At 39.8% G+C, this 15005-nt stretch overlaps 1 pseudogene; it reads left to right on the plus strand.

Moving 5' to 3' along the window:
• The first annotated feature begins 3817 nt into the window (after positions 1–3817).
• LOC130860894 (upstream-binding factor 1-like protein 1) lies at positions 3818–5059 on the plus strand (annotated as a pseudogene).
• The last annotated feature ends 9946 nt before the right edge of the window (positions 5060–15005 follow it).

Raw genomic sequence — 15005 nt, forward strand, 5'->3', positions numbered from 1 at the left:
CTGGAAGGGTAAACAGGGTGGGGTGGGTGGACATCCTGAGGGGGGAAGGAATTTGATACATTTCAGCACAAGACTGAAAAAAGCCACTGAATCAAAAAAAGCAAGAAACCAAAGAGGAAGGAGGTAAGTCCTGAATACTCAGAGTTTCATAGGTCTAAAAAAGTCTTTTAATCTTGAATACATATTCCTACTTCTTTTCTATTTTTAAAAAATAATTTATTGGTATAATAGTTTTTCTTTCCTATAAGGTAACCATTCCCTACAGATATCATCTTATGAACAGTGTTATTTTCTTTTCAGTACTATAATTTTGTTTCCTTCTCTCTTCTCTCCTGCCACCATTTTTATAAATTGTGCCGGCTTGGACCTTCCATACAGAATTAAATGGAAGCAGTGATAGTGGCTGATCTTGTTCTTATTTCTGGTTTTAAAGGGAATGCTTCTAATGATTCCCCATTTACAATGGTGTTCGTTAGATTTATTTTAAGCTTGTACTTTCTCAGATTTTAACAAAAATTCCCTTTTATTCATAATTTTCTAAATGTTTTTATTGTAACAATATGTCACATTGTTTTAGACTTTTTTTAGGCCTCAGAAAATGATCAACATGTGTTTAGAATAATGTGTTTTGTAACTACTGGATTTTGTATCTGTTAATAAGGTTAATCTTGTTAACTGAGTAGTTCAATTCCTTAATGTCTTTACTGAATTTTTTTCCCTGCTTGATTTATCTCTAATTGAAATATATGTTCATTGCTTAATATAAACATGGATATGTTGATTTATCTCCAATTTTTCTTTTTTTTTTTTTTTAATTCTGAGGCTGTCAGTTGTGTAAATGTTTCTACTTGGTATATATTGTTGAATTGAATATTTTTTATTGTATATTGTCCTTCTAAAATACACTAGATGTTTAATATTTTGCCTGAGAGCAAATGAAAAATGTTAGGTTTTTTTCACTTAGCATTTTCTATTATTGTACTTTCAAGCTTCCTCTATCATTGTGTGCTAGTGTGTGTTCTAAAAATCTGTCACCATTTACTCTCTTTTTGTCCAACAGAAAAAAAATATTTCTTAACTGGTAAATTTAGTCCATTTATGTTAATTCTAATTAATCTAAGTGCTTTCAAATTCTTTCACTCGGTAATATGCATGTAAAGTCTCTCCATGCTTCCTGTTGGCCTGATAGCTCATTCTATCTAGCACTGCATAATGGTCCACTGTTTTGATGTATCACGGTTTATTTATCTATGAACCTAACCTGAGGGAGTTCTTGATTTCTTTCAAATTTTTGCAATTATGAATAAAGCGGCTACATACATACATGTGCACATATTTTTGTGGACATAAGTTTTCAACTCCTGTTGGGTAAATACCAAGAAGTATGATTGCTGGATCGAATGTTAACATTATGTTTTGTTTTCTAACTAAAGCCCCCATGGAGAAATTGCCAAATTCTCTTCCAAAGTGGCTGTACCATTTCCCATTCCATCAGCAATGAATGAGAATTTCTGTTTTTTTCTTTTGCTCCACATCCTTGCCAGCATTTGGTGGTGTTAGTGTTTTGCATTTTCATCATTTTAAGAAGTGTGTAATGATATCTTGTTTTAACTTGCAATTCCTTTTATTAACAATGTTTTTGGCCATGCTGTGTGTCATGTGCAATAGTTCCCAGACCAGGGATGGAACCTGTGCCCTGTGCAGTGGAAGCATGGAGTCTTAACCACTGGACTCTTAGGGAAGTCCCTAATTTGCAATTCCTTGATGACACATGCTGTTGAACATCTTTTTTTTTTAGCTCTTTATTGGAATATAATTGCTTTATACTCTTGTACCAGTTTTTGAGGCACACCAAAGTCAATCAGCTGTATTTATACACATATCCCCATATTCCCTGCCTCCCACGACTCCCCCCAACCCTCCCCGTGAACATCTTTTTACATGCTACTTTCCAGCTGTATATCTTCTTTGGTTAGGTGACTATTCAAGTCTTTTGCCATTTCTTAAATAGGATTATTTGTTTTCTGTTGAGTTCTGTTGAGTTTTAAGAATTTTTTCGATGTATTTTTTAAAGTATTTATTTATTTAGCTGTGCAGGTCTTAGTTGTGTCAGGTAGAATCATCGTTGCCACCTGCAGAATCCTTAGTTGTGGCATGTGGAATCTTTTAGCTGTGGCATGAGGGATCTAGTTCCCTGACCAGGGATCAAACCCGTGCCACCTGCATTGGGAGTGTGGAGTCTTAGCCACTGGACCGCCAGGGAAGTCCCAAGAATTCTTTGTATATTTTTGAAAACGGTGTTTTAATAGATATGTTCTTTGTAAATACTTTCCCTCAGTCTTTGTATTTTCATTCTCTTGACAATGAGAACATTCTCTTCTACCTTTGCAGGGTAGAAGTATTTTAATTGTAATGCAATTTACCCTATGAATTACTTGTTTCATGGATCATGCCACTGACATTATATGTAAAAAGTCATCACCATCTTCAAGGTCATCTACATTTCCTTCTGTTGTCTTCTAAGGGATTTTATAGTTTTACATTCAGATCTATGATGTAGTTTAAGTTAATTTTTGTGAAGTTTGTAAGATCTGTGTTTAGATTTTTTTTTGCATGTAGATGTCCAGTTTTTCCTGCACCATTTGTAGAAAAGCCTGTTTTTTTTTTTTCCTTCTCTTTTGTATTGGCTTAATTCCTCTGAACTATAATAAACATATACAGACCACTGTATAGAGAGAGAGACAAAATAGACATAATATACAGAGGAGTTAGACTGCCTTAAAAATCTCTTGTGATCCCCTGTTCATCAGCACCCCTACACTGAACTCCTGAAAATCACAAATTATTTTACAGTCTCCATATTTTTCTTTTTCTAGAATGTCTTTGAGTTGCACTCATGAAGTATGTATCCTTTTCAGATTAGCTCCTTTCCCTTAGTGATATGCATTCAAGGTCACTCCATGTCTCTTGCTGGCTTGATCACTCCTTTCTTTTTAGCACTGAATACTATTCCATTGGCTGCATGTAGTGCAATTTATTTGTTCATTCACCTACGTAAGGACAGGACATCTTGGTTGCTTTCAAATTTTGACCGTTATGAACATCCCTGTGCAGGTTTTTTTATGGGCACAGGTTTTCAACTGATATAAGTAAATACAGAGAAGCATGATTACTGAATTATGGTAAGAGGATATTTAGCTCTGTAAGAAACTGCCATATTATATTTCAAAATGCCCGGACCATTGTGCAGTCCCATCGGCAATGAATCAAAGTTCTTGTTTCTCCAAATCTTCTCCAGGGTTTGGTGATGCCACTGTTTGGGATATTGAAGATTCTAATACATGTGCTGTGGTATATCATTGCTATTTTAAAGTCCTTTCCTTTTTCGGCATTTTAGTTTTTTAACTTTCCTTTGTTTTCTCTTATCCTTTGCCCCTTGAGTGAGTAGCCACTGTTTTGTTTTGTTCATTTGTAATTAAATCACGCTGTGGTTAGACTGGTTGGAAGGTATGTTGGGATGGGACCTGAGGACTTTTAATTGTGCAGAAGAAGCTTCTCAATGCTCAACGTTAATCTCAGCTCAGAAGCTGGGCCAGACTTCATTTGCATTCCAATGGTAAATTAAAAGATAGAAGGGACATAGCACAGGTAAGATGTGCTTCTCATGTAGCACATAGGAGAGTAACATTCTTTTTCTGTCTCCTCAGGAACATGGAATCTCACAAACTGCAAGACTTCTGGAAATAACTCACCTGATGAATCTTGAGAATGAAGAACTTGGAGATTTGCTGACGTGTCTGAACTACTGGGACCATATATGTTTCCCTAAGACCTAAAAATGGTGTTGCCTAAAGGCCAAGATGACTGGTCCAAAGAAGACATTGTGAAGTTACTGGAATGTATGGAAAATAACATTCCATCCAATGACAGGCACACGTTCAAAACAACCCAGTCACTGATGGACTGGGAAAAAGTAGCTTTTAAACATTTTTCTGGGGAAATGTGCAAACTCAAATGGTTAGAGATTTCTTATAGCTTGAGAAAGTTTCGCACTTTGGAAGAATTAGTCGTGGAAGCTAAGGAAAATGTTAACAATCCTCACAAAAGCAGAAAACTTGAGAAGCATCCTGATTTACCCAAGAAGCCCCTGACAGCTTACCTCCGCTTTTTCAAGGAGATGCGACCCCAGTACACCCAAAAACACCCTAAGCTGAGCAACCAGGAGCTGACCAAGGTTCTGTCTGAGGAATACAAGAAGATGCCGGAGGAGCTGAAGCTGAAATACAGTCAGGATTTCTTGAAGGAGAAACAGGAGTTTGAGGAGAAAATGGCTCTAATCAGGGAACAGCACCCTGATCTAGTCCTGAACTCCAAGAAATCTGATGTCCCCAAAGGAAGCCAAATCAAAGTGCCAAAGAAGTTTCAGGGAAATGTGCAGAAAGTGAAGTCTCCCCCAGAAAACAATTCATCCATGGAGAGGAGATTCCACGGAGAGCCCAAGAAGCCACCTATGAATGGCTATCACAAGTTCCACCAGGATTTGTGGTCGAGTAGGGAGCTGAAAGGGCTGCCCCCGAGGGAGCGCATGGTGGAGCTGAGTAGACGCTGGCAGCGTGTCCCACAGGACCAGAAGGAGCATTATAAGAAGCAGGCTGAGGCACTGCAGAAACAGTACAAGGTGGACCTGGATCTCTGGTTCAGGAGTCTGTCTCCTGAAGAATACGCTGCTTACAGAGAGGCAACCTATACGAAGCGTAAGAACATGAGCGTGACGGGGGACCCAAACCCCAAGGTTAGAAGGATGGATCTGCAGTCCGCATCATTAGGGAATCTGCAGGGAGGGCTGGAAATGGAGCAGGGACCTCAGGATCCAGAGACAGAATCATCAGACAAAATTGGAGAACATTCTCCTGCTTCATGGAGATCAGAAGAAAATAAGGAAGAGGAGGAAGGCAGCAACCCCTCAGACCACAGCAGTGGGGATGAAGAGGAAGACTGTGAGTCTGAGGACAGTGACTCCAGCTCATCTTCCTCAGGGGACTCTTCTGAGTCCAACTAAGTTTTGTTCACAACCTGAACAAAGAACTTTCCAGCAAAAGGCCATGGCATCTGCATCAAATGGAAGGGCTCTTCTCTCTGTGCCTTTTCATTGCCTTCCTTCTTTCCTTCCCTCTTCAATACAAAGTAGAACCCGTTGGAAGGAAGGCATCTTGTGCAGTAATTTCTGGCTGTTCTCTGTACCCCAAGTCCACCCCCAGAGACAGTCAGTGCAATGAAGACTCTTGGAATAAACAATGAGCTGACTGGGCCGTGTGGCACATTGGACTAGACTAAGTTCCCTGAACTGAGAAGTTTTGTTCTCCATACCTTCTGCCTGCCAGAGGAGTGAGGGAGCCCCCAGGAGCCTGAGACTCCTCCCTTCTCTGTGGTCCTGTCCCTCAGGACTCCTGCAGGGGAACTGGGGAGGGGAAGATTTGATTGACTGGAGGTAGGAGAGTTGCCTTTAAGAAAATTGTCAAGCCCCTGACGTAGTTCTCCGTGCTCTCTGAAGTGGGAAGTTGGTCCTTCCCTGTCTTGCTAGAGGCAGGGACATGTGGGCAGCAGCTTTTCTATATGTATGTTTATCTCTTAGCTGTGACTGACATTTTTGTTACTGACTTCAAAAATTAGAGATTAAATTTTTAGAACTCTGCCATTTCAATTTTTTTGAAGTTCTTTTTTTAATTAATTTCAAATTCATTTATTTATTTATTTATTTTATTTATTGGCTGCGTTGGGTCTTCGTTGCTGCACATAGGCTTTCTCTAGTTGCTGAGAGTGGGGGCTACTCTTCATTGTGGTGTGCAGGCTTCTCATTATAGTGGCTTCTCTTGTTGTGGAGCACGGGCTCTAGGTGCATGAGCTTCAGCAGTTACGGCACGTGGGCTCAACAGTTGTGGCTCATGGGCCCTAGAGCACAGGCTCAATAGTTGTGGCACACAGGCTTAGTTGCTCCGTGGCATGTGGTATCTTCCCAGGGCAGGGCTCGAACCCGTGTCCCCTGCATTGACAGGCAGATTCTTTACCACTGTGCCACCTAAGAAGTCCTGCCATTTCAATTTGAATTAACTTTTTCCTAAAATCAGCCTCCTTCGACTCCTGGCACTAATTTTCCAGGCCATGACTAAATTAATTTTGGTTTCTGCCCCCACCCCTTCCTGCTCCAGGTTGTAAGTGAATCATGTTTTTGCCATACACTCGATTTACTTGTATTATGTTATGAATTTGTACATGTTGTGTGTATAAGTATTTTAGTCCACAGGTTACTAAACTGTTTGAGAATTCATGTACCAGTATGACACTGCTTTTATTATTTTGGTTAACTGATATATTTGAAAATGTGCTTAGAGCCAGTGCCATCTCATTAAACTTTTGTTGTCTAAACATTCCTGGCTATTTTTCATTTTGGGTTCTCATGGACATTAGCATCACACAAGTAGTTGTGTTCTCACATATGAAAACTTTGCATTTTGAGAGTTTATTTTACTCCTTGATGTCTTGGTGAAATGTTTTATTCTTAAGTGTTTGTGTAAGTATACAGTTACAGTCTTGGAAAATATTGGCAATATTTACAATTTTTACACCTCTGGTTGTGAATCATGGATTTAAATCATACATGGTTCCAATTCATTCAGATTCTACTGTTTTCTAAGCCTTGTCCCAGTTGTAGGGGATGTAGGGATGAAAGTTACCAATTCTTGATCTTGTTATACTCACAGTGCAGTTGGGAAAAGGACCAGTGAGTGTGATTAGTAAGAGGCGGGAAAATACAAATATTGGATGAGTATAGGCTAAAATTGTGAATTTTCTATTAGAAGAAGATGACATTGGTTAAAATAATAATATATGTACTTATCTGTTTCCTCATCTATACATTCATGAACTGGGAATAAAACTGCAATCATATAGGATCTAATTTAAGAATGGTTTTATTGCTTCTAAAATGACTGGCTCACAGTTCATTCACACACCTAAACGTTAAGTGGATTTCTTTCTTCCTGCCAAATCTAAACATATCTTTTGATTGAAAAAACTCACGGAGAAGAGTGGGAGGCACTGCTCATTGACTGCCAGACAGCTTCTTGCTTTTACCCTAGAAATGGAAATGAAGGCAGGAATCCAGCAACTCAGCCTCAGAGATATTTCTGCCTTTTTGGCTGTGGGACCCAGGTGCTCCACTTCATTAGAGCTTACTTTTCAGAACCTTCCCAGCCAAAACTTTTGATCCCTTCCCTTTAGAAGGACCAGCACTGGGCAACTGTAGGAGAAATGCAGATGCCACGGATTCCTCTTCACAGAATTCTCATTCTCTCTTTTCCTTGTCTGTAGCTTCTATTTCAGTGATGTACAGAAGCTCTTGAACTCTTTGGTACTGGAATTCTTCCTAGATATTCTGCCTGCTCTGTGCAGAAGTGGAGCCCACTGGGACCCCTGGGGGTGCAGGCACTGGAGGTGAGGGATGCACACTCTGAGTGTAAAAAAGGCAAGAAGAGCAGCTCCAGGACCACCCTGAAGTTCCCTCCCTCCCGCACATCTTCTAAGGTGACTTCTGGGCTGAACAGAGCCTTGCCCCCTGCTTTCCCTGCAGATGTACTAAGTACAGGAACCAGCTTGGGTCCTTAGGGAAAAGCTTCCTCTCTGGAGAAAAGCACGTTGCATTGTCAAAGTTTTAGTGCATCCAGAGGCAGGGACGAGAACAGAGAGCTCAGGATTGCCACTGCAAAGGTCTGCAGGGTCCCTGCCTGCCCTGAAGGAAGGTCCCGACTGGCATCCAGCCCTAGAGTCGAGGGCTGAGTCTGCAGGGGTCCTGCATCCTCTGTGAGCAGATTGCCTTCGTGCAGACACTCAGATCACCTCCCTCCTGTGTCCAGTCTCTTAAGAATCCACCAGGATTCCTTGGTACAGCCAGGGGTTTCTGCACTTGGAGTAACTATGTGAGCTCCTGGAGAACTGCTATTTTTAAGCCCAAAATTCCCTCCTGGTCCCTGAGCCTTGGCTACTTCTGGGGATTTTCCAGTGCTAATGGAGCTGAAGGCTTTTCCTCAGACCCTGTTGAGATCCAGTCCCTGGGAGATGTGAGCTGTCTCCTACCACGAGTCCCTGTAAGCAGGTGTCTGCGGCACTGCAGCTAAAAGAGCTGGGTTCCCAGCCCCCTGCCTCCTGCCACTTGTGACTCTGTGCTGTCCAGTCAGCTTCAGTGAATCTCTGTGTTTCTCTCCGGGAGACTAGAAGGTCCTCATTACCATCAAGCCTAGCGCTGGACTTGTAGAAGCCAGGCTCCCTCAGGCGGCTGGATGCTGGAATCACAGACAGTACCTACCTTCCTGTTGCACTTGGCCTTCACCGGCCCTGGACCTACATGACATTTAGCCTTGAGTCAGATTGCAGAGGAACATGTTCACTCGCATAGCTCCTGTGGGATCCAGGGACCAACTCTACCTTTACATACTCAATATTTTTCCGTGAATTGACATACCTGTAGTGAAATATTTTTCCAAAGAAAATATCCCAAAGCTAAGTGGAACAAAATGATTTATATTTTTAAAATGTAACAAACACAGTGAAACCCCACCATATATATTTATTTTTGTTATTTCTTTCTTTAAACAACCACCACATAGGATGCAGAAATAAACTCTTGTTAATCAACTAAATGTCAATTTTCTCATAGGTAAATTCAAACCCATTTGGGCAGGGGGGTCAAATTTTTATGCCAAAGAAAAACAATCCGAAGTATTAACATTCTCATTATATATCTAGAAAAAAATAGTTAACTTTATTCAACAAGACCTAAATGATAATAATAGAATAATACAGATTAACATCCTTTTTAACTGAATGACAATTTATATACTATCAGCAAATGCTGCTGACAGCCATGAAAACTCCAGCCACAGACAGTGCCAGCCTCCTAACAGCTTTTCAGTAAACTCCAGGTGCTCTGTCTGTCCTCAGGTTTGGGCTGTGGAGGCCTTAGATAGCAGACGAGTAGCATATGAAAATATCGGGAAGTCCAGGCAACAATATAGGTTACAAGAAATTTCTGTGGCTCCTTTGGCCTCAGAGGCCAAGACCCTGCAGTTTCACTTCTCACATGGTTCCATGTTTCTGCTGCAACCAGGAGAGGAATCTAGAATCACACCTATAAGAGTGCTCTGTGTTTGTGTGTGTGTGTGTGGGGGGGGATTGGGCACACTGGGGAGAAATGATTGGAATCACTGCCCTCCCTGCCATGCCCACCCCACCCAGGGCTCTTGTTCTTCCTTTGCTAAACCTGTTTCCAGTCTTCCCCACCACGCTTCCACTATAGGAGTTCCTATACTCTTTGATTTCTGGGTATGCCTTGCTGTGCATGCCTGCTGAACCCTGGCCCTATAATTCCATTCTCCCTGTCCAGCAGCTGCACTCTTGATTCAATGCATGGGTTAGAACGTAGGATCAGAGGAGTCTGAGACCACTTCAGTCAGAGCAGGACCATCTCACTCTGTAACTGCACTGCACTGAGGTGCTTATCCATATCTTACATTCACAAAAATAGGCCAGCAATAACATCTCATAATATTTCATATAGAATTTCTCCACAAAATGATATACACAAAGACATATCTAGTAGCATTGTTTTTTAATAGTTAAATAGATGAATATGATGCTTGAAAATTCTGCAATGTAGAGAACAATTTAATGAAAATACTGTCCCAATTCAACACATTCCAGAAATAAAGACTTTTTTTTTTTTTTCTCTTTCAGGAAGAGTAACTTTTTTTTTAAGCTGTTTAGTCTTTTTTTAAAAATATTTATTTATTTATTTATTTGGCTGTGTTGGATCTTCATTGCTGCACAGAGGCTTTTTTTTCTCTAGTTGCGTCAAGCGGAGGCTACTCTTCATTGTGGTGTGAGGGCTCCTCACTGCAGTGACTTCTCTTGTTGTGGAGCACAGGCTATAGGCATGTGAACTTCAGTAGCTACAGCATGTGGGCTCAGTAGTTGCGGTGCACAGGCTCTAGAGCACAGGCTCAGTAGTTGTGGTGCATGGGCTTAATCGCTCTGCGGCATGTGGGATCTTCCCGGATCAAGGATCAAATCCGTGTCTCCTGCATTGGCAGGTGGATTCTTAACCACTGCACCACCAGGGAAGTCCCTAACTTTTTAGTTTATATTGGAGCATAGTTGATATGAAGCAAGAGAGTAGCACAGACATATATATACTACCAACTGTAAAATAGATAGCCAGTGGGAAGTTGTTGTATAACAAAGGGAGTTCAACTCGAGGAAGGAAGATGCCTTAGAGGACTGGGGCAGGAAGGGTGGGGGGGACTCGAGGGAGGGTGGGGGGGGAGTTGAAGGAGGGAGGGAATATGGGAATATGTGTATAAAAACAGATGATTGAACTTGGTGTACCCCGCAAAAAATAATAAATTTAAAAAAACAAACAATGTTGTGTTAGTTTCAGGTGTACAACAAATTGAATCAGTTATATGTATTCATGTATTTATTTTTTCAAATTCTTTTCCCAAACAGGTTGTTACAGAATATTGAGCAGAGTCCCTGTGGTAAACAGTAGGTCCTTGTTGGTTATCCATTTCAAATACAGTGGTGTGTACATATCAATCCCAAACTCCCTGACTATCCCATCCCCTCCCCTTCTCCCCTGGTAACCGTAAGTTCATTCTCTAAGTCGGTGAGTCTGTTTCTGTTTTGTAAATAAGTTCATTTGTATCATCTTTTAGAACGTTTCTTAAAAATTCACTTTTGAGTTGAAGACTGTAATAATAAACAAAAGCCTCAATGACATGGAGTCAGGAAACCAGGAGGGGGCGCTCTCATGTCCTGAAAACAGAGCAGAGGCCAACAAGAAAAAATACTACTTTCTTGGCAATTATTAAGCCAATGAAAAGCCAAAGAATTTTTGATTACCATAGCCTTTCCACTTCTTTTTCCCCTCTATGGAAGAGTTCTTTAAAGATAATAAAATACGACTTATTTGCTTCAGCTACGAAAGACATCCTCAGATACAGGGTTTCCAGGCAACCAGTTAAGTTTCCTGATTAGTCCCTCATCCTTTGTGTCCAGTATAAAAGAAAGTCCTGACAGGGAAATTGAAGGACTCCTCTGAGTATGAGGAAATTCTTGGCAGCGTTCAAGAAAACGACACGTCAACTTCAATGTCAAGGAACACACCAACCCTGTCCAGAAGTTTCTCTATGTAAGGACAAAACACTGGAAAAGTCAAAAGAATGTGAGGAATATCATCCTTCACACAAAAGAAATATGTCTTTGAATTCAATCAGTGTGCAATCTTTCTATTCCAACAATCCTTACACATGTGTGGAGCTCAGTCCCAGGAGCCCATGATATCATGCACCCAGTAATGTTTTTTATACAGGTTTCCTCTTGGTTCCGCCTACAGCAAACTAGTTAGGTCTTTCAGAATTCAGAGATGCATCTTGATGGTCATGCCTACATCTCTAACTTTTTACATTGTCAAACAGCCTGTGATTATAGTTGGTATTTTGTTATTGTAGGAACTTTATACCGTGGAAACAAGAGTCCAGTAAAAATCAGTTTTAAAGTTCAAATTGTCTTTGACATAAGAGTGTCTACCTATAACCTTCCTGGATAAAACAACAACAACAACAACAACAACAAAACAGGCTAAAACTTCATGGACCGTTCTGGCTGGGAAAACATCAGACTCAAGCACTACCAGCGAATCTGCTGAAGAAACAATATCTAACCACAATGGAAACTTCCTAAAAACTCCAAGATTATAAAGGGGAGGGAGATCATGGCTACTCCTCTCTGGTTACTTTCCATGGCACATGGCAATTGGTGACGTGTGCATTGCTGCAAGTCCATAACAAGATAACTTACTTCTAATAATTCTTCTCGAGTCAAGGGAGAAAGGGACTATTTTAGACCTAAATTATTGGTGATCACCTTGCCAGGGTTATTATGAGATGCTAGCTGACAAAATTTACACTTAAGAGAAAGTCTAAATGTGTCTTCTTAGAAGAAATTTCCTACTAGTAATTTTCTGCCTTGTATTCCTGGTCACATGGGAGGTCTAGTTTTCCTCTGCCTGCTAGTTGCCCTCCAGGTTTGGAGCTATATAGTGCTCCATGAAACACCAACTTGCATTATTTTGTTGTTCATAAAAATTGATTTGTATCCTTAGTTACTTTTATTCATGTATTTTTATGATTGTATCAATTATACATAATTGATAGTGCTCATTGTTACAAATTCATCTACCAATAAGATTTTAGGGGAAATTTTGTAAATGTAAAGCACCCTATCGTAATTACTGATTGCATTTAATTTGTAATTCAAATGTCCTGAATTAATTTGTAGTTCTCTGTGACTCACTGTGCAATTGACATTACATCTAAGAATGATTGTAGGTCTCAAGGAACCCTTTCAAAGAGTATATTTTTTCTCATTATACAAAAAATGTATTCTAGGCTTGAATCCCATTATCATTTCACCAGCTTTCAGGTAGATTTATCCATATTATCATAGTAGAAATAGGACTACAAATGCCTATTCACAGGTTGCTCTCTTCTCTTATACTGAAGACTAATAAAGAGGGAAATATTGCCAATGGGAAACCATTATTGAAGGACATAGAAGTGTGGTTCCACCAATGGGCTACAGTCATCTGAGAAGTGATCAAATCTGTCCACCAAGATGGCTCCTGGACTGAGTTCTGGGTCACAGCCTGGTCCATGGACAAGAGTGCTGACTCATTCCTGCAAAGAAATTCTTGCAAGAGTTCTTTTGGGTGTCATCATAGGCTTCATTACAGTATTTATGAACGACATACACATTCACCTGAACATGTTTCATCAAACCTCTTTCTCATACTGTATTGTACATGCACAAACATCAAATAGATTTGTATCATTCTTAGAGAATCTTTCTGACTTTTCTCTTTGCTTGTCTGCTTCCACTCTCCTAACTCTCAGAGGTCCTTGCCTCTCTCACCCACGACTGAAATGGAGCAGGACCCTGTTGTCCTTTCCCCCACCCCCAATGCCTTCAGCTGGCCTTTTTTCTGTAGGAAAACTTTAGTCAAAGAATAAATTTAATCAAAGAAGTGAGAAAACCCAGAAACAAAGGAAAAGAGTCAAACAGGATAGAATAATAATATAGTCATTAAGCAAAGTCAAGGACATTTAGTTCCTCTTCAAAGGCTATCGATAATATTCTCAGCCATATGCTTTGAGCTGTTTCATAGACACTGAAACCCCCACCAGATGGAAGAAGTTAACTGCATGATGACCAGACTGCCATGATTCCAATTCTGAGAACTGGCTGCAAAGAAACCGGAACAAAATGACCCTGGAACTGAGGATTAACTGTACTTAAAACAATCAAGATGATGTTTATTAGACCACTGAATGACCAATTTCAAGATGACTGTCAGAGCTCACTGTGCTGTTTCTCCATGGAGTCTCCCCCTTCCGCCTATATACACCTGAAACTCCCCATCTAAAAGTTGTTGTCCACAGATTGTCAGGAGGGAGTGGGTCTTTGGACATGTGAGGCCTTCTCCCATAGTTGCTGGACTCCAAAATAAAGCAAACTTTCCTTTCCACCAATTTTGCTTCTGGAGTGTTGGTGTTCAAGTGGCGAGCAGCTGGACCTGCCTTTCAGTTAATGCTACCTGGGAAAATTAGCCTGTGTACCTGAAGAAGATTATGAATTTCAATCTAAAATCACAGGCAACAATTTATCCATTGACTCCTTCAAGACATACCTTTGCAACACAGGAGGGAAAAAAAAAAAAAAACCCCGGACTAATTTCTGATAAAGGGACATAGGAAATCATATTCACTACAAAGAACATTGGGATGCATGTATCTTTTTCCACTTCATCATTTTGGTTTCTTCAAATAAATACCCAGAAGTGGATTTGCTGGGTCTTGTGGTAGTTACGAAACAAATGGATCATATTGCAGCAATGTACTATTAACACTGAAACTTTTAAGGTTTGATTAACTTTAAAAATATTTTAAATGCAATTTTTTTCTTCACTATTCTTTATTTTACATAGCAAAAAGTTTTACTTCTATTCTTGTGTGACATTTCAAGATTTCTGTGACTTGAATTCTCTCCATTAAAATTTCTGAAATTTTTGAGGAATGCAGTCTTATTTTCTCTATCAGTGTCATTCTGTTAAAATAAGTATGCATTAATATTTAATGTGTTTGTGACAGAGAATTTGTTGAACCTATGAATTTTAAAGGTAGTCTTTTTCACTTTTTTATAAAATAATATCCTCCATTTTTTTCCATCTGATATTGGTTACATTTAGTAAGCTTTTCAACAGTGGTGGAACATATTTTTAGTTATGACTTTGTACACCTATTAATTTATTTCAAGCAGCCAGGTTTATAGTACTTGTTTGGAATTTATCTGTACATACTGTAGACATAAACCTTCTAATAGGTAAACTAGACGGGAAGGCCTATATTAGGTTTTGAGTTTTACAGAGAAAAATGTAAGATGTGCTGAGTCTATCCAATGAGATGCTCTCATTTAGTCCAGAAGCATTACAAATAATACCATGAAAAAGAGATTTTAAAACTGAGACTTGATGAGGTAACATGCATGGCAGGGAGAAGAGAATCCCAAGTCTGCCAGTGAGGAGAACCCTGTGTGTTGCCTTAACTTACTACGCTGGTTAAACAGAGCCAGGTATTCTTATACCTCCAGCTAACACAGAAACCACGTGAACAGACAAGATATAAAATAAAGATTGCACAGTATTCCAAGAGACATTATTTTTATTTAAAGGAAATAGAAACCAATTTATACACTTAATGTATCAAACCTTTTTAAAAAACCAATCAATACGTTTCATAAAGGAAGGTGAAGTTATAGAAAATCAAGCAGGCACTAAATTAGTGATGTCAGTTATTGACTTTCCTGACACCTGGGGTCAGATTTTGACCTGTCCCTGA

This window comes from Hippopotamus amphibius, chromosome 9 (genome assembly GCF_030028045.1).
Source record: "Hippopotamus amphibius kiboko isolate mHipAmp2 chromosome 9, mHipAmp2.hap2, whole genome shotgun sequence".
NCBI lineage: Eukaryota > Metazoa > Chordata > Mammalia > Artiodactyla > Hippopotamidae > Hippopotamus > Hippopotamus amphibius.